Raw genomic sequence first — 16187 nt, forward strand, 5'->3', positions numbered from 1 at the left:
CCAAGATTAATTTTGAGTTCTACAGATAGAGATGACGGAAATACATGAAATACGCTCGAGTTAACCGAGTTTGAGTTTGCGGCGTTCTAAAACGAGACTCAGTCATCGTTTCAGTGGTCAGGATGAATAATTCCAGATCTGTTTCCTTTTCCATAATGCTGGGTACACGAGCAGTTATATATACCAAGGTGATGGCGCGTTCAATTTTACGCAAAGTCTTACTTAGCTGTTAGATTGTTGTTTTTATGTCAACATTTTGAATAGTTTTTCAGAAGGCCCTTGTGCTCTTTCACTAAAGTGGAAGAGAATGCTGTAATTGACACACTGAGAAGGGACGTTTGTGCTTGATAACGACTAGAAATTAAATATTTTGAAAATTTCATGTAAAAAATCCTAGAAAATTGCTTTGCAAGAGTAGAAAGGATCTCTCAGTTTTTAGTGTTGAGAATAGTACTTGCTCATAACCTTAATTTAAGTCACTATGGTAACATGTTCATAACCACTGTTGATTTTAGTGATTAAACTGATTTTTTTTCGCCATTGATAGTTGTTTTGTTGTTGTTTTGTCAGAACTCTGATTATAGTGTTGAGACTTCTGTAGTTTCCTAGCGAAATTCTTTTGAAATTAGCTATCTTCAAAAGGACACAATAACTAGCGAGAAGTAACTTTAATTTAAACACCGACAACTGTTTCCCCCTCCCATGGGCCAAAAACGACAACACAGTAAACATGAAATAAACAGCCTGTTCTTGATAGTGTTTATTTCACTCATAATATTCACCGACCTGTTCTTGTATTTCTTGGAGATTTCCTGAGAAATCTGAAAGTGGAAAATGGATAACGATAGAGACGTGGTTGAAAAGGCGGCAAGATACATATTTTACATAATATATGATGAAGCTAGTTTATCAGGTCTCGTAATGGCTCTTTCGGCCTTGGTATCGACAATTGGCCACAGAATAGACTGTCACAGGTAGGGGTTGGTATATTACCAGGACTTCTGTTTCCTTCACTTCCTTTCCACTTTCAGAGTGAGGCAGAAGTCAGACACATCTCAGAACAGGTGACACGCTGGACCTTCACGCAAACTTGTGGAACATTTCTATGCTCGAGATGCACATATTTACTAAAAGCTTTTTAACTCCTGTCTTCTGAAATAAGACCTGGCCCATTACCTTCCCAAGGCGTTATGTGTCATAAGTAGCTCATGATGGCCGTAGTCCTGCAACAAACAAATAATCAAATGACAAATCATGACTTTCGAAGGGTTAGCGCACGCATGTTTTAGTTCTGATAATTTCAAGTTTAGGTTTCAAGTCTCTCTGTTCTATGGTGGCCGCCTGTCGTTTATCAGCCATCACTTTAATGGACGTTACTAATTTTTCTGCGACTTAAAGTTTCTGCTGAAGGGAATCAGTTAAGCGGTCCAGGTATCTGAAAACAGAAAGGACCATAAGTTTTAAATTAAAATACACAAACGCTTGCTCGCAATAAATAGAGAACGGCGGCAATAAGATAGCTGCCTTATCGTAGGAGCTGTGCAGATGCATTAAAATAACTTTACGACTCAGACAAATCTGTGACATTGACGGTGGTCATGTGTAATTTTCAGCAAATAAGAGAGCAAGAATACTTGAATGTTACCAAATTTCGTCATCATATTGCAATATTTAAGAGTGGATCCTGGAAATTTGGCTCGGAATTCCGAACATCTGATTTAGAAAGCAACTTACCTTTTTACGCTGTAGCCCAAATAAACTGAAAATTACATCAAGACAAATAAATTTTATCACATGCTATCTTGTGGTTATAAAAATTTAGGTGCTTTGGTATAACTTTGAAAGCTGTGTGGTAAAGACCCCGTTTTTTTTAGCATTAAGTTTTCTTAGGGTGAGGGGTATTTTAGACACAAATTGCTTTCGCTTATAGGTTGACATAATGTGAAGAACAGCTACCAAGATATTTTAGGGTTATTATCCACTAATAATCAATCATTAAATAAAATGAAAGGATCTAAAATCGATAAAAATTTTATATAGAACTTGTGTATCTCAAGTCTTACATGTTTAAAAATGGTTTTCAATTGACTATGAGGGTTTATCATTCAATCACTTTTTTGTTTTTGTTGATTAGAGTAAAGCTAACTTCGGATTTTCAATTTTCATACGATCAGTCAGACCCAGTATCCCTTAATTGAGGGTGGCAAAGGTGGGTTTCAATCACACAACATCACGGAGAATTTTTTTAACCAATCACGCGTCACTTAAAAAAGAGTAAGTACGCTAAGCTAATGCTGTAAGATTTCAACCTATTGGATGTGTTATCAAAAATTATCTTACATCTACCGTTTTTTGCCCTGGAATGAATTGCATCTCACTTGTCATATTGCTTTTTGTTTGACAAATAAAAACGACTTACTTGTTGAAATTAGACGCTCTGAGAGCGTTTACTCGTCTGGGCATCCTATATTCATCATAGTTTGTTGTTCAATAAGTCAGAAGTCGTAGTTTTGACAATGTTTTCGTAGTTTCAACTCATATATGGCTCACTAGTCATCCCGCGAGAACTAGTATGAACTTTGCTAATTTGGAAAGAACGGAAAAAACCAGAAAACAATGACACGGCTGCCACGTTTTATTGATCTTCGTTAAGACCCTATTTACTTTTGGTGATTGGTATCCTTCTAGGTTCAGTTATCACGGAATTCTAATAAGAAGTCTTGTAAATCACGCATCACGCGCTTGATGTCCGGTCCTGCGTCACGCGGATAATTTGGTTCAATCACGCGTCACACTGCAAATTTTGGAGCCATCACGCGTCACGCAAATAACTTTTCCCACCCTCTTAATTCTGGTCTTTGGCCCGACTCAATTTTCGCACTTAACATCTTTTTTTTCGCATGAAGCAGATTGCACATTGCACGGGCATCTGGAACAGAAAGGATAACGGTAATCCGCTTAAAAGATGACGGATAATGACAAGGAAAAAGAACCTGAGCACCAGTTTTAAGCGAGCGCTCTTCGAACTCAGTTAGTGTGGTAAGAGTCATTGATCAATTGTTCAAATGTTTTAAAGCCCTCGATTGATTCTCAGACACTCACCTCTCCGATTTCTTTCACTCCTACAATTTATGGTTCAAGGATTTCCAACACAATTTCTAACTGAACGGAGCAGTCACAAGATCTTAAAATAATTGACACACACTTTAAAAAAATGTCAATCATTCATCTCGAGTGACTCTTTTCTAGAACGGAAGCACGCTGTAATATTGGCTGAGATGGCTGCGGGTGACTATGTTTAAAAAAAACCCTTCATCAAAGATCGATATGGCTAATTACTCGTTTCGTCCATTGGCATAGGTTCAATTTCCTAAGAAATGTTTTGCATTATAAAAAATTTGCGTGCAGTATGTATAATCGAGTTTTATCAACCAACTAAATCCCAAAGTAACTAATTCAAGTACGAAAACAACTGAGAACCTCATAAATAATAAAGGAGTGGAGTATTTGAACGGAGATTAAACTTGAGCTGTCATATTTTGCGTGATGTTTCCCCCATGTTTGAAAAATTCATTATGGCTGTTCGCTAGAGTTATAGCTGGTGTTTTCTGAGAACATGCTCTCTGTACTCTTCTACCTCGTTCTCATTGTTTTGGCCTCCTTAATACCGGAAGGACGAGGTAAGATTTTACCACAGTTATGACTTTGTTATGGTTTGAGTATATTTCAATGTTTACCAAGGCGACAAATTATTTTTGCATTTCATATATTTTTTTGTTTACAACAACTGAATCTTAAAGTAATCGCATAAAAATCGCATACAAAAAGGAGGGGCGCTTATTGGAGTATCTTAAAGCAAAGTTAACTTTAGAAAACAAAAACAGTGACTGTCTCTTCAATGAATTGAAGTCTAGAGACGTGTTCGACTTTTTTGATCATGCGCGATAGATGAGTTGAGAGGCTCATCTAAACTCAACCAAAATGGCTTGTCTTGTTAAACTTAAAACTTTACACTGGAGTAAGGCTTTGAAATTCTTGGTAAGAAACCTTTTAGTTCGTCACAGCGAGCAACATAACGCACTTAATCGTGTTATCTGTGGAAAAACCTTTTTTTTTTTTACAATCTGGCTCCAAAGTTGATCTACATGTTGGTTGATATTTGAAAAAACCTAAATCGAAGACTGAATTCGTGTATTCGAGCGAGTTGGTAGAACTATGGCATAAATTATTTATGATCCACCGCAGAAAGGAAGTTCTTACTTAGCTTGAGAAAAAAACAGGTGGTTCAAACAAAAGATTTGATTAACAAAGACGACAGTTAACAGTTCAGGATTTTTTCCTCATATCGTCCGCAATTATACCCTTATGGTGTGCATGCTCAAGAATGAATTTCAGCGTTTCGCCTTTTAGTGATCGTTAATGCACAGTATGCAGTGAAAACTTTTGTTACATCCATAGAAGTAGAAAGCCAGGACCTAAATTGCGTACCATGGAGTTGATAAAGTTAAGAAGCTCATGAGTTTTGCGTGAGTGACTAATTTTGTTTTCTTGCGCTTTTCATAATTGATACGCAGTTTGGTCGAAAGCTGAAGTCACGCGACATAACAACAACCGCCTCTCATGAATTGACACAATAAAAACTTCCGATAATAACCCTTTTTTAAAGAACCAAGCATGCTCAGACGAGAGGACCATTATCACGTGATAAACACGATTCACTCTATGTAACAAAAAAGGTCTTTATGGATTTGTGCAACAATCGTTCGATCACGATAGCTGATCGCAACCAAAGGCAGATAACATGATAAGTCAGATTATTAATATAAATCACTCTCTTGGTGCCAAGTCGTTGATTATGCTGGCAGAATAGCCCTTTTTCTTCAAATGTCGTTCGAAGCTGGCCATTAAACTTCGAAGCGAAGTCGGCTCGTACTCGTTGCCATCTTTAGTGCGTACGGAGATAATAAATTCGCTAATGAATTCATTCAACTCAGCCGCTGGAATATCTTCAATTTTCCTGTCTTCGTCCTTCGTTTTCAAAAATCTTCCAAGCAATCTTACATCTCTTTCAGTTTTTTGAGCGGTATTTTTGTTTTCGTGTTCTAAAATGAATTCTTCAACTGAGTAAACAGAAGCGAACCTTCCCTCGGCCATTTTTCAAAGCGCGCGGGTTTTGTGCAACGGCTCTCGCATGACGTTCTCTTCAGTACCTTCATTCATCATTAGTGAAATTTCGTCGTTCGCGTTGCTGATTGGACGAACGATAATTTTTCACGGTGAAATTTTGTCGTTCGTACTCCTGATTGGCTACATTTAGAATCAGTACGAATTTTATTCACTACGATTTTTGTGGGTAAATCTCAGTACCTATGAAATAATTATCGATTCTAAATCCTTTCATTTTAATTAATGATTGATTATCAGTGGATAATAACCCTAAAATATCTTGGTAGCTGTTTTTCACATTATGTCAACCTATAAGCGAAAGCAATTTGTGTCTAAAATACCCCTTAACCTAAGAAAACTTAATGCTCAAAAAAACGGGGTCTTTACCACACAGCTTTCAAAGTTACATTACACCAAAGCACCTAAATTCTTAAAACCACAAGATCGCATGTGATAAAATTTACTTGTCTTGATATAATTGTCAGTTTATTTGGGCTACAGCGTAAAAAGGTAACTTGCTTTCTGAATCAGACCATCGCCAGAAATCAAGGACATTTCGAGCCCGCTAACAATTATCAGCGGTATATCGTATTACACTCCGGAACAATAGGATATCAAGAGAATTCAATATGGCGGCAATCACGGCTCGATCTGCAAAGAAGATTGTTTCGTACCATAACTTATACAATTTGAGCACCGCAGATCTTCTATTTGATGAAAAGAAAAAGAAAAGAAGGCCTGCAAGTAAATCTTTGGGATTTTTCGAGGCAGAGCGATGACATGATGTCAGAATTTTGATTTGCTTTAATTTAATTTTCGCGCTAAGACTACTGAATTTGCATTCAATGCCTGGCATATTTTTATTCCGAAAAGGACCGAGAACTAATTTATTTCCCTACAAGAACATAAACAAATATGGCCGACGATTCGAAGATCAGCGTTGCTCGTGTTTAACTATTTTAGTCATAGTTTTCAACATGGCGTCTCGTCACTTACTCAACATGGAAAATAAGGGATATTCTGGCGCGTTGGGAACTTTTTTGATGGAAGGAAATGGCAATTTTACAGGATATTTGGACGCTTCGAACTCTGTAGCAGTCAATTCGATCGAGAACAGTTGACTTTATTGATGCACTTTCCTGTAATAGGCGAGTGTTTGGGATGGAGAACGACGGATTTTGAAGAACTGTATGGCGACCCAGGTCAATGATCAATGACAAAAGAATTGGCTCGGGAAGTAAGTGGTTTTTATTTATCGAGTCCCTGTGAGGTTTGATGAATAGCAGAGCATGAGCTCCTGATTGTTATATTTTGTTAAATACAGTTTCTTATATTATTTGGACGCCATTATGGACGAAATGCGCAAGCGCGGCCGCCATCTTGTCCAATATTTCTGCCGATGGTTCGGAATTCTGAGCCAAATTTCCAGGATCCACTCTTAAATATTGCAATATGATGACGACGCTTGGTAACATTCAAGTATTCTTGCTCTAATATAATTTGCTTAAAATTACACATGACCACCGTCAATATCACAGATTTGTCTGAGTCGTAAAGTTTTTTTAATGCATCTGCACAGCTCCTACGATAAGGCAGCTATCTTATTGCCAACGTTCTCTATTTATTGCGAGCAAGCGTTTGTGTATTTTAATTTTTAACTTATGGTCCTTCTGTTTTCAGTTACCTTCACCGCTTAGCTGATTCCCTTCAGCAAAAACTTTAAGTCCCAGAAAAATTAGTAACATCCATTAAAGTGATGGCTGATAAACGACAGGCGAGCACCATAAAACAGAGAGACTTGGAACCTAAACTTGAAATTATTAGAACTAAAACAAGAGAACTGCAAGAACAGGTAAGACAGCAAAGTTTTTACTTTCAGTGGAATCTGTTGTGTTGTGTCGGCGGGCAAGCGAAGCACGAAGTTTGTTATCAATTTGGAAATAAAAACTAAAAGCCGTATACGTGTTGAGTTTCGACAATTTGACGTTTCAAGCAGTAGCCTGAATCGTCTGCCGGTGCAAAGGACTAAATGCTAGCGTGCGCTAACCCTTCGAGAGTCATAATTTGCCATTTGATTATTTATTTGTTGGGGGACTACGGCCATCATGAGCTACTTATGACACATAACGCCTTGGGAAAGTAATAGGCTAGGTCTTATTTTAGAAGAGAGGAGTTAAAAAGCTTTCAGTAAATATGTGCATCTCGAGTATAGACATGTTCCACAAGTTTGCGTGAAGGTCCTGCGTGTCACCTGTTCTGAGATGTGTCTGACTTCTGCCTCACTCTGAAAGTGGAAAGGAAGTGAAGGAAACAGAAGTCCTGGTAATATACCAACCCCTACCTGTGACAGTCTATTCTGTGGCCAATTGTCGATACCAAGGCCGAAAGAGCTATTACGAGACCTGATTAACTAGTTTCATCATATATTATGTAAAATATGTATCTTGCCGCCTTTTCAACCATGTCTTTATCGTTACCCATTTTCCTCTTTTAGATTTCTCGAGAAATCTCCGAGAAATACAAGAACAGGCCGATGAATATTCTGGGTGAAATAAACACTATTTAGAAACAGGCTGTTTATTTAATGTTTACTGTGTTGTCGTTTTTGGTCCATGGGAGGGGGAAACAGTTGTCGGTGTTTCAATTAAAGTTCAATTTGATACAACTACAGCAGTGTCGAAAAAACGCTCAAAATAGTTTTGTCATTCATTTCGTTAAATTCGCGGTATTTCTAGGTCACCCAGTCTCTTACGTCCAGGGAATGGCATCGAAGGAGACTGAAAGTAACCCATCTTCTCGCTAGTTATTTCGCTGGGACACCACAGAAGTCTCAACACTAAAATCAGAGTTCTGACAAAACAACAACAAAACAACTATCAATGGCGAATAAAAATCAGTTTTTGACTAAAATCAACTATGATTATCAACATGTTATCATAGTGACTTAAATTAAGGTTATGAGCAAGTACTATTTTGTCAACACTAAATCTGAGAGATCCTTTCTATAACTCCTACAAAGCAATTTTTTTTACAAGTTTTTTTACATGAAAATTTTCAAAACATTTAATTTCTAGTCATTATCAAACACAATCGTCCTTTCTCTGTGTGCCAATCTAACAACTAAAAAAGATTTTGCATAAAATTGAACGTGCCATCACCTTGGTATATATAACTGCTCTTTTACCCTGCATTATGGAAAAGGAAACAGATCTCTAATTATTCATCCTGACCACTGAGACGATGACAGAGTCTCATTTTAGAACGCCGCAAACTCAAACTCGGTTATCTCGAACGTATTTCATGTATTTCAGTCATCTCTGTCTGTAAAATACGTCCTTCGTTATCCTCTCTCCCCCCCCCCACCCCCCTTATACTTCAGAAAACATAGCATTGATCATGGTCACATCTACAGGCTGGCATCAACCCTGTGCCGGTTTTTCATTTTGCAGGAAACTGTTAGAAGGTGAAGGAGAACGTTTTCCAATGGACTGGGGATCGTAACATCAGATTCAACACTTTACAAATGGGAGATTCTGGTGATAGTACCCAAGGACGCCATACGTAACACAAACCAAACCCTTATTTTTAAGGATAATTTACAACCAGCGCAAATGGCAGAAGAAATTCAGTCGGCCCAAAGGGCGGAAAAACCAAAAAAATGGGCCTAACTGGTCATATACAAATTTAAAATTGACTTTAGTTTTGAGCTAATCAAGGGAAAAAATGATTTCATAATAAACTTTCACAGTCAATTGAAAACCATTTTTAGACCTACCCACACCCTAATAAGCCCCCAACCCCAATAGGCGCTACCCCCTAGCCCATAATATCAAACAAGCATTTTTTCTCACTTTGTCAAACAGTTTGGATACGAGGAAAACCTGTATTTATTTCCATTTATATATAGTTTCTTAGTGAGCGCCCCCTCCCTCCCCCGCTTTTAAATAAGAGCCCGGGTGCTTATTCGAGGAAATATGGTGATTGAAATGCACAAGAATATGAAGAACTGACCCACAACTTTTTTGTGTGCACGTTAACAAGAGTTGCTATGGGCTCTTCATTGGAGAAATGTAATGTTTACCCAACCATGACCGACGCTATTACGGCAACATTCATTTTGTTGATTTGTTCCATTGTTAAAAGATCCTCCCCCTCCCCCACAGGAAATATCCTCATTAACCCCGCCACTCCCCCCAGTGTAACCACCACCACCGCCCGGTCCCTTGTTCAATGAACGTAAACCACCGCCACCTCCGAACCCACCAGAAAACGTTCCACCCTCTCCCCCCTGAAGATATCCTGAACCTCCTTTTCCCCCTCCTTTAATAGAGCTCGTTGCATTATGTCCATTACTATGGAAGCCACCACCACCACCACCTGCAATACAATCAAAAAGTGATCGGTGACTCTCTTACAAATAGCACCCATAAATTTAATTTCTGGCGATCAAACGACGATCCGCGGTGTTCCGAAACTTAGTTTAGTTCTTTATTTTTAAAGTTTAATTAGTGGAGATTGTTAGCAACAAAAAAGCTCACGAGGAAAAGTCAGCGTAAAAATGCTACAATTGACTCTTTATTTAGTTCTTCTGTTTAATCCAGATCTGCAGTTAACGAATAAGAAGCCATGTCAAGTTTTTCGATGTCATCTCCTGCGTTATATTTGCGGATCCATAATTCATTCGATAATTCACTAAATATGCAGGAGATTTAAAAAGAAAAGAGCAAAATTTAACAAAATCCTAAGTCTTGTATGAGGCGCTTCAAAAGAATCATATAAAAAAATCTTATCTGATTATCAGCGACTTACTCTATCATTGGGTTGGAGATGGTGAAGGATGGCAATAGAATGCAACGAGTTTCTCAGTATTTATAATCAAAGTGCTCTGTGAGCAAACTCGTGAATTAACCCATGATTTTTTAGACTATGTTTAATGTTATCTGGTTTAGGGAATTTTGTGGCTGATTGTCATATCTAGAGTACGAGCAGTAGTTCAGTGTTCGCTAATGTAGCAAAGAAACAAAGTAACGTTGGGATAAGAAGGCATTACAATTGAAATGATCATGCTATTACATTTGACAAGGTGGATGATGTCATGTGTTTTAAACGTTTATCATTTTTGTTTCTGGTTCAAAAGAAAAGGTTGGAAGTAAATGTGGGTGAAAAGTGAAATTTACTTTCTTTCGTTGTAAATATTAGAAAATCAAGGCAATACTGTCTTAATGAAAACATTAACGATTCCCTCTTTATCAAATGAGACAAACGGGAACGAGTTGAGTGATATAACTAAGCCAAGCCTGCCACCGTCATTTTGGATCTCCGCCTGGGTAGATTTAAGTCACGTGCTAGGCAACGTATAATCAATAACAAGATAGGATTTCATTTCATGCCTATTTATCAATTTTGTGGTGTGTAACTTTCGCATTTTAGTACGTTGTATGTATGTTGAATCTTCAAATTGTCTTGAAACTTAAAAGAAAATTGTTCTTTGAAAATTCACTGAAAATCAGTAGCTAAAATTGTTTGTTTAGGTGTTATTTGATTTTCTTGTTAACTTGTTATTTCGTCAGTCGCCGGCATCTTTTGTTGCTTCACACAGGAAAAACACACGCGACGAAACGTAATGATCAATTTTGTCCTCCATCTCACGCTATAACAGAAAAAGCTTTTGAACATCTGTAAACTCCGAGCGCTTTGCAGTAAGTGATACTTTCAATGAATCTTCGGATTTTTTTCAAGTTCAAGGATTGTAAATTACAATTTTATGAAAAACGAAGGTTGTTCTGTTATTTCAGTGTGAATCCTTGCATGCCTGCCAGTCGCTGGTGCCGCTTGTTGAAACTAAAACGAAAAAAAAAGCTCTTTTAAGATTATCATTGGCTTCTCTTTCACCCCAACACTATTCTTAGCAACAAAGGTCGCCATTTCGTCTGTTTATTGCTCGCCAAAAACTATCAAATGCAATCAAAAGCCTAAAATCTAAAAAAAGTTTACAGGAATCGACCAATCGAGCGAGCGAATGCCATTCCCCACATCGTATCTATAACTCGCTCTTGCGCATGCGCGAAATTCACGAGTTAAAAAGGAAATTCTCCACCAAACAGAATTCACACCATTAGTAAGTCCTCCTTGTCCTTCTATTCCACCTGACCCCAGTGGCGAGTTGTTCCCTGCATTCCCTGTGGTGTTTATGGACGCATCACATGCCGGATGTTGTTCTGACATATTTTTGATTCCCCCTCCACCTCCAGCTATGATTAAAGGCGTGTTGTTTCGTCTCACAACAAATGTACCTCCACCACCTCCAGCAGTTTTTGAGTTGCGCCCTCCTTTTTTTCCCTTCTTGACCAACAAGTATATGAATGATCTCATCTTTGGTCAAAATAAAGTTTCCAATCATTCGTGCCCCTCTTCCACCGTTCTTGATGATACTGTCCTCACCGTACCCCCCTGAGGCTCCTATTGCTTCAATTCTGTATTCGCCAGTGTGTGGCACAGTCCATTGTTGAATACCGCTGGACAATGTAACTTGCCCGTCATGATCCTGACCTGCGTAATGACCTCCAATTTGGACTGGACCCGTACGTCCACTCATACCAAGAGTTGTAAACACTGCGGTAAACCCTGTATAATATTCGAAAAATGAAAGGGAAAGTTACGGCACTGCTAAGAAATTGTCAAATTGCTTTGGGTACTGCCAATATTGCACACTACCGCTTAGAGAAAATATTCCTGTAAATTCAGCAGAATAAGATAACGAAGCAAAAATCTCCAGAAAATCTCACTAACAAGTAAAACTGACTAAGTTGATCATTTCTTCATAACGGTATCTTCGCACTGGCTCTGGTAATGAACATGGAATCTACTTTCAAATGCAAATATGCTATCACTCTTGCTGGTAACTCCTCGGAAACTGGTGAATTTACCAAGCTGCATAGCTTTTAACGCTGCAAAATGCAAATATGTTCACATCTTTAAGAAGAAAACTCCTGGTTGACCTTGATGGACAGCGCTCGAGTGTGTACCTTAAGCTTAAGACATAAGCATCACTGATTCCCGTGATCTCCAATGGGCAGAGCATGCGGACGAAATCACCTCAAAGGCCAACAAAACCCTTCACAATCAGGTAAGTTTGCCACGATGTCAATGACATTTAGATAAGGACGCTGCTGTGCTGTCCTGTGGTCAAAACCAAACTTGAATAATGCTCCTGCCTATGGTCTCCTTATACCATCATACATGGAGCATTAATTGAGAACATCTAAAGGTGTCCAATTAAGTTTATTCTCAACTACCCACCGAGTAACGTCTCTTATGCTGATGGGCTCGTACTGCTGGGCCTGCTGCCGGTAGAATACCGTACAGAAATTGGGGACATTATACTCTTGTACAAGTTTAAGTCTGGTGCTATGTCCATCATCAATAAGGAGATATCAGATAGAATGATAAAATAACAGTTACCTGTGCATTTGGTTCCATTTCCACGAAATCCAGCTTTACACTTGCAGTTGTACGATCCCAGGGTATTGTTACATTCAGCATTCACATCACAGTTGTGTGTTCCGTCAGCACATTCGTCCAAGTCTAGAGAATTAAAAAAGAAGCATCTTTTGTACGGAACCTGTTTTTATTTTGTTATCTTGTGTTTTGTGGTTTTATTGTTTTCTCGTTTGTTTGCTTTAGTAGATTTTTGGGATGTTATAGTCAGCTACTTTATTCTAATTTTCTCGTTACCATGTTCCCGTCAATAGTGTAACTCCATATTCCGCATTTAAACAGACACACAACCCACAATTCCCCCATTTGCTCTGACGAAGGACTAGCGCTCGAAACTTCAGTTTTTAAACTCGCAATAGTGGCCTATTTTACCTCATCAACTCACTTGATACAACTAAATAACCTTTAAAGTTAGTTCCTTTCCCATGAAATCCATCTTTACAGATGCACTTGTAAGATCCCAGGGTATTGTTACGCTCCGCATTCTCATCACAGCCGTTTGTTTCACTAGAACACTCACCTATGTCTGAGACAACAGAATGAGCGCTACATTTATATAAGGGTTTGTGTGTATTTCACGTGCTCTCGCCGCAAGTGTTTTCGCCTCCATGCTAGCGTTCTCCGTTGTCAGATAAAAAATGGCCATACATTCATTTTACTGACAGCAAAAAATTTATAGGATTCCTCACCTCTATCACATTCGTGGCCTTCAAATCCAGATCCAAAAGCACACAAACACTGATAATCTCTGTGTGTAAAGCCAGCTTGGCATGTTGCATTATTTCTGCAAGGATTACTGGCGCAAGCATTCTTAAGAAGAAAAAGAATATGACCACTTCAATTTTTGTGCTTGTCTTCTGCGCGTGCATTCATGTTTGCGAGTTCTGAATGTTATGCAAGTTTTCTTGCATCATGTCCATGTATTCCGCGCAAGCTTTTTCCCGTTCCAAGCGTGGCACTGTTCAGAGCGAGAGCAAAATCTCCTTGTATCTTATAAATGTATGAAAACAGCTCCAGAACCGGTCATTCTTAAATAACAAAGTATGCCTCACTTAATTCTTTATTTCAACATTTTAAACGTTCAATTATCATAACCTATATTCTGGTGGGTGGAAGGAGAATTTAGAGGAGTGGCAGAGGCTGAGGGATGCTTAGTCTTAGTCTTGTAAAAAGGCCTCAACGAGTACAAAGTCTCATACTCTTGGCTTATAAACGTCATCCTCACCTCAGCTCCGCGGTAAATGCAACTTTCGCTTTTTACCAGTTCTACATCGTGGTCAATGGTGGCGTTATTCAGATCACACTTGTGTGTTCCAGACGCCTGTCTTAGCTTATGGAAGTTATAACTTACACAGTTAGGTTCCAGATAGCATTGTAACCTGCAGAGATCCTCGTCGAATACTTCAATAGTTCGAACCGTGTGATTCTCCAACCTGTAGCCAGGTTTAGGAAAACTGGTAAACTTCAAATTGCTTTACCTTTACCAAACCTTTACTCCTGTATAAAGTTTTTAGTTGAACAAGCCGAGCCATTTCAGTTGAGTTCAAATGAGCCTCTCAATCTTACAGTATTCAACTCATCCAACAAAAATAAAAAAAGTGGAACACGTCTCTAGACTTCAATTCATTGAAGAGACAGTGACTGTTTTATTTCTAAAGTTAACTTTGCTTTAAGATACTCCAATAAGCGCCCCTTTTTTAATTTAGATGAAATAATTCATAACATTTGATATTAGTAGGAGAAGCTTGTGCGATTATTGCAAGGTTTAGCCGTTATCAACAAAAAAATTTTAAAAAAAGGTATCTTATCACCTTGGTAAACTTTGAAATATACTCAAACCATAACAAAGTCATAACTGTGGTAAAATCTTACCTCGTCCTTCCGGTATTAGGGAGGCCAAAACAATGAGAACGAAATAGTAGAGTACAGAGAGCATGTTCTCAGAAAATACCAGTTATAACTCTAGAGAACAAGTTTGATCTCCGTTGAAATACTCCACTCCTTTATTATTTATGAGGTTCTCGGTTGTTTTCGTACTTGAATTAGTTACTTTGGGATTAAGTTGGTTGATGAGACTCGGTTATGCATAATGCACGTAAATCTTTTTTAATGCAAAACATTTATTATGAAACTGGACCTATGCCAATCGACGAAGCGAATAATTAAGAATATCTTTATGGAAGAGTTTTTTTTTGCATAATCATCCGCAACCATCTAAGCCAATATTACAATATGCTTCGCTTATATCAAGTTTTGGAAGAAAAAAAAGTCACTTCTAATGAATGATTGGCATTTTGTGAAAAATGTACGTCAATTATTTTAAGATCTTCTGACTGCTCCGTCCAATTAGAAATTGTGTTGGAAATCCTTGAACCATAAACTGTAGGAGTGAGAGACATCGGGTGAGTGTCTGAGAATCAATTGAGGGCTTTAAAACATTAGAACAATTGATCAATGGCTCTAACCAAACTACACTGAGTTCGAAGAGCGCTCGCTTAAAGCTAGTGCTCAGGCTCTTTTTCCTTGTCGTTATCCGTCATTTTTTATGCGGAGTACCGCTGTCCTTTCTGTCCCAGGTGCCCGTGCAATGTGCGATCTGCTTCATGCGAAAAAAAAAATTTTAAGTGCGAAAATTGAGTCGGTCCAAAGAGCAGAATTAAGGGATACTGGGTCTAAATGATCGTATGAAAATTCAAAATCTGCACTATTTCCGGTACCGAGACACATGTACATTTCTTTGTTCTTTTTCACAAAATAAACCTGCTTTCAGTTTGTGTTGATTTATAACTTAAGTTTGACTAACAGACAAGAAGAAAATACTGACTGCCAAATGTTTATTTATTGATTTTCAGCAAAATGTTATTTGAAAGCTCCACTATTGACCGAACGATTCAGGGAAAGTGATTACTCTTCTTTGGTCTTTTCTGTATCTCATAGAAATAATTTTTGGAACTTGAAATTGTTTCACTGGTAAAGAACATCTTTAAGATATTTCTAGCTGTTATTAAGCACGCAAATTCTTGCCAAATACATTGCGAATAAAGTGTTTTACTCCACTTCAAGTGAAAGAGCAGAAGAGCCTCCTAAAAGGTACATCTAGCACTTTCTTTCTGCAGGACATTGTCACCAAACCAACCGACTCGTTTTAGTTGTTTTCAAACTGTTCAATCGAATGATTATCCATAAACAGTTTGTAATCTCTTGGTTTTAATTGCAAGGATGAGTTTTCGTCTACCTTCACACAACCATCTAAGCGAATATTACAGTGTTTTTTGACTTCCCTTGAAATTGCTAGGCTCCCAAGAATGTAGTATATTTTGTCAAAATTTTTATCCTCATTTTTATGTGTATTTTCTACTGTGATTATAATTACTGGACTATAAACATACATAATGTGAAGTGACAGGAAGCTCAATTCTATGATGTCACGAGTATATGTAATTCAGTGAGATTATTTTAAATTCTGGATAACAAAAAGTCGTGATGGCGCTAAACGTCTTTTCGCGAATGTTCGTGAATTATCC

At 38.1% G+C, this 16187-nt stretch overlaps 1 protein-coding gene and 1 pseudogene across 1 annotated transcript in view; one reads left to right on the top strand and one right to left on the bottom strand.

The window, feature by feature from the left end:
- Positions 1-16187, top strand: part of LOC131792889 (uncharacterized) — a 67583-nt gene that overhangs the window by 13615 nt on the left and 37781 nt on the right. The gene's annotated exons all lie outside the window — the stretch shown is intronic.
- On the bottom strand, positions 9020-14599 carry LOC131792893 (ALK tyrosine kinase receptor-like; annotated as a pseudogene).

Source organism: Pocillopora verrucosa, chromosome 10 (genome assembly GCF_036669915.1).
Source record: "Pocillopora verrucosa isolate sample1 chromosome 10, ASM3666991v2, whole genome shotgun sequence".
Lineage (NCBI taxonomy): Eukaryota > Metazoa > Cnidaria > Anthozoa > Scleractinia > Pocilloporidae > Pocillopora > Pocillopora verrucosa.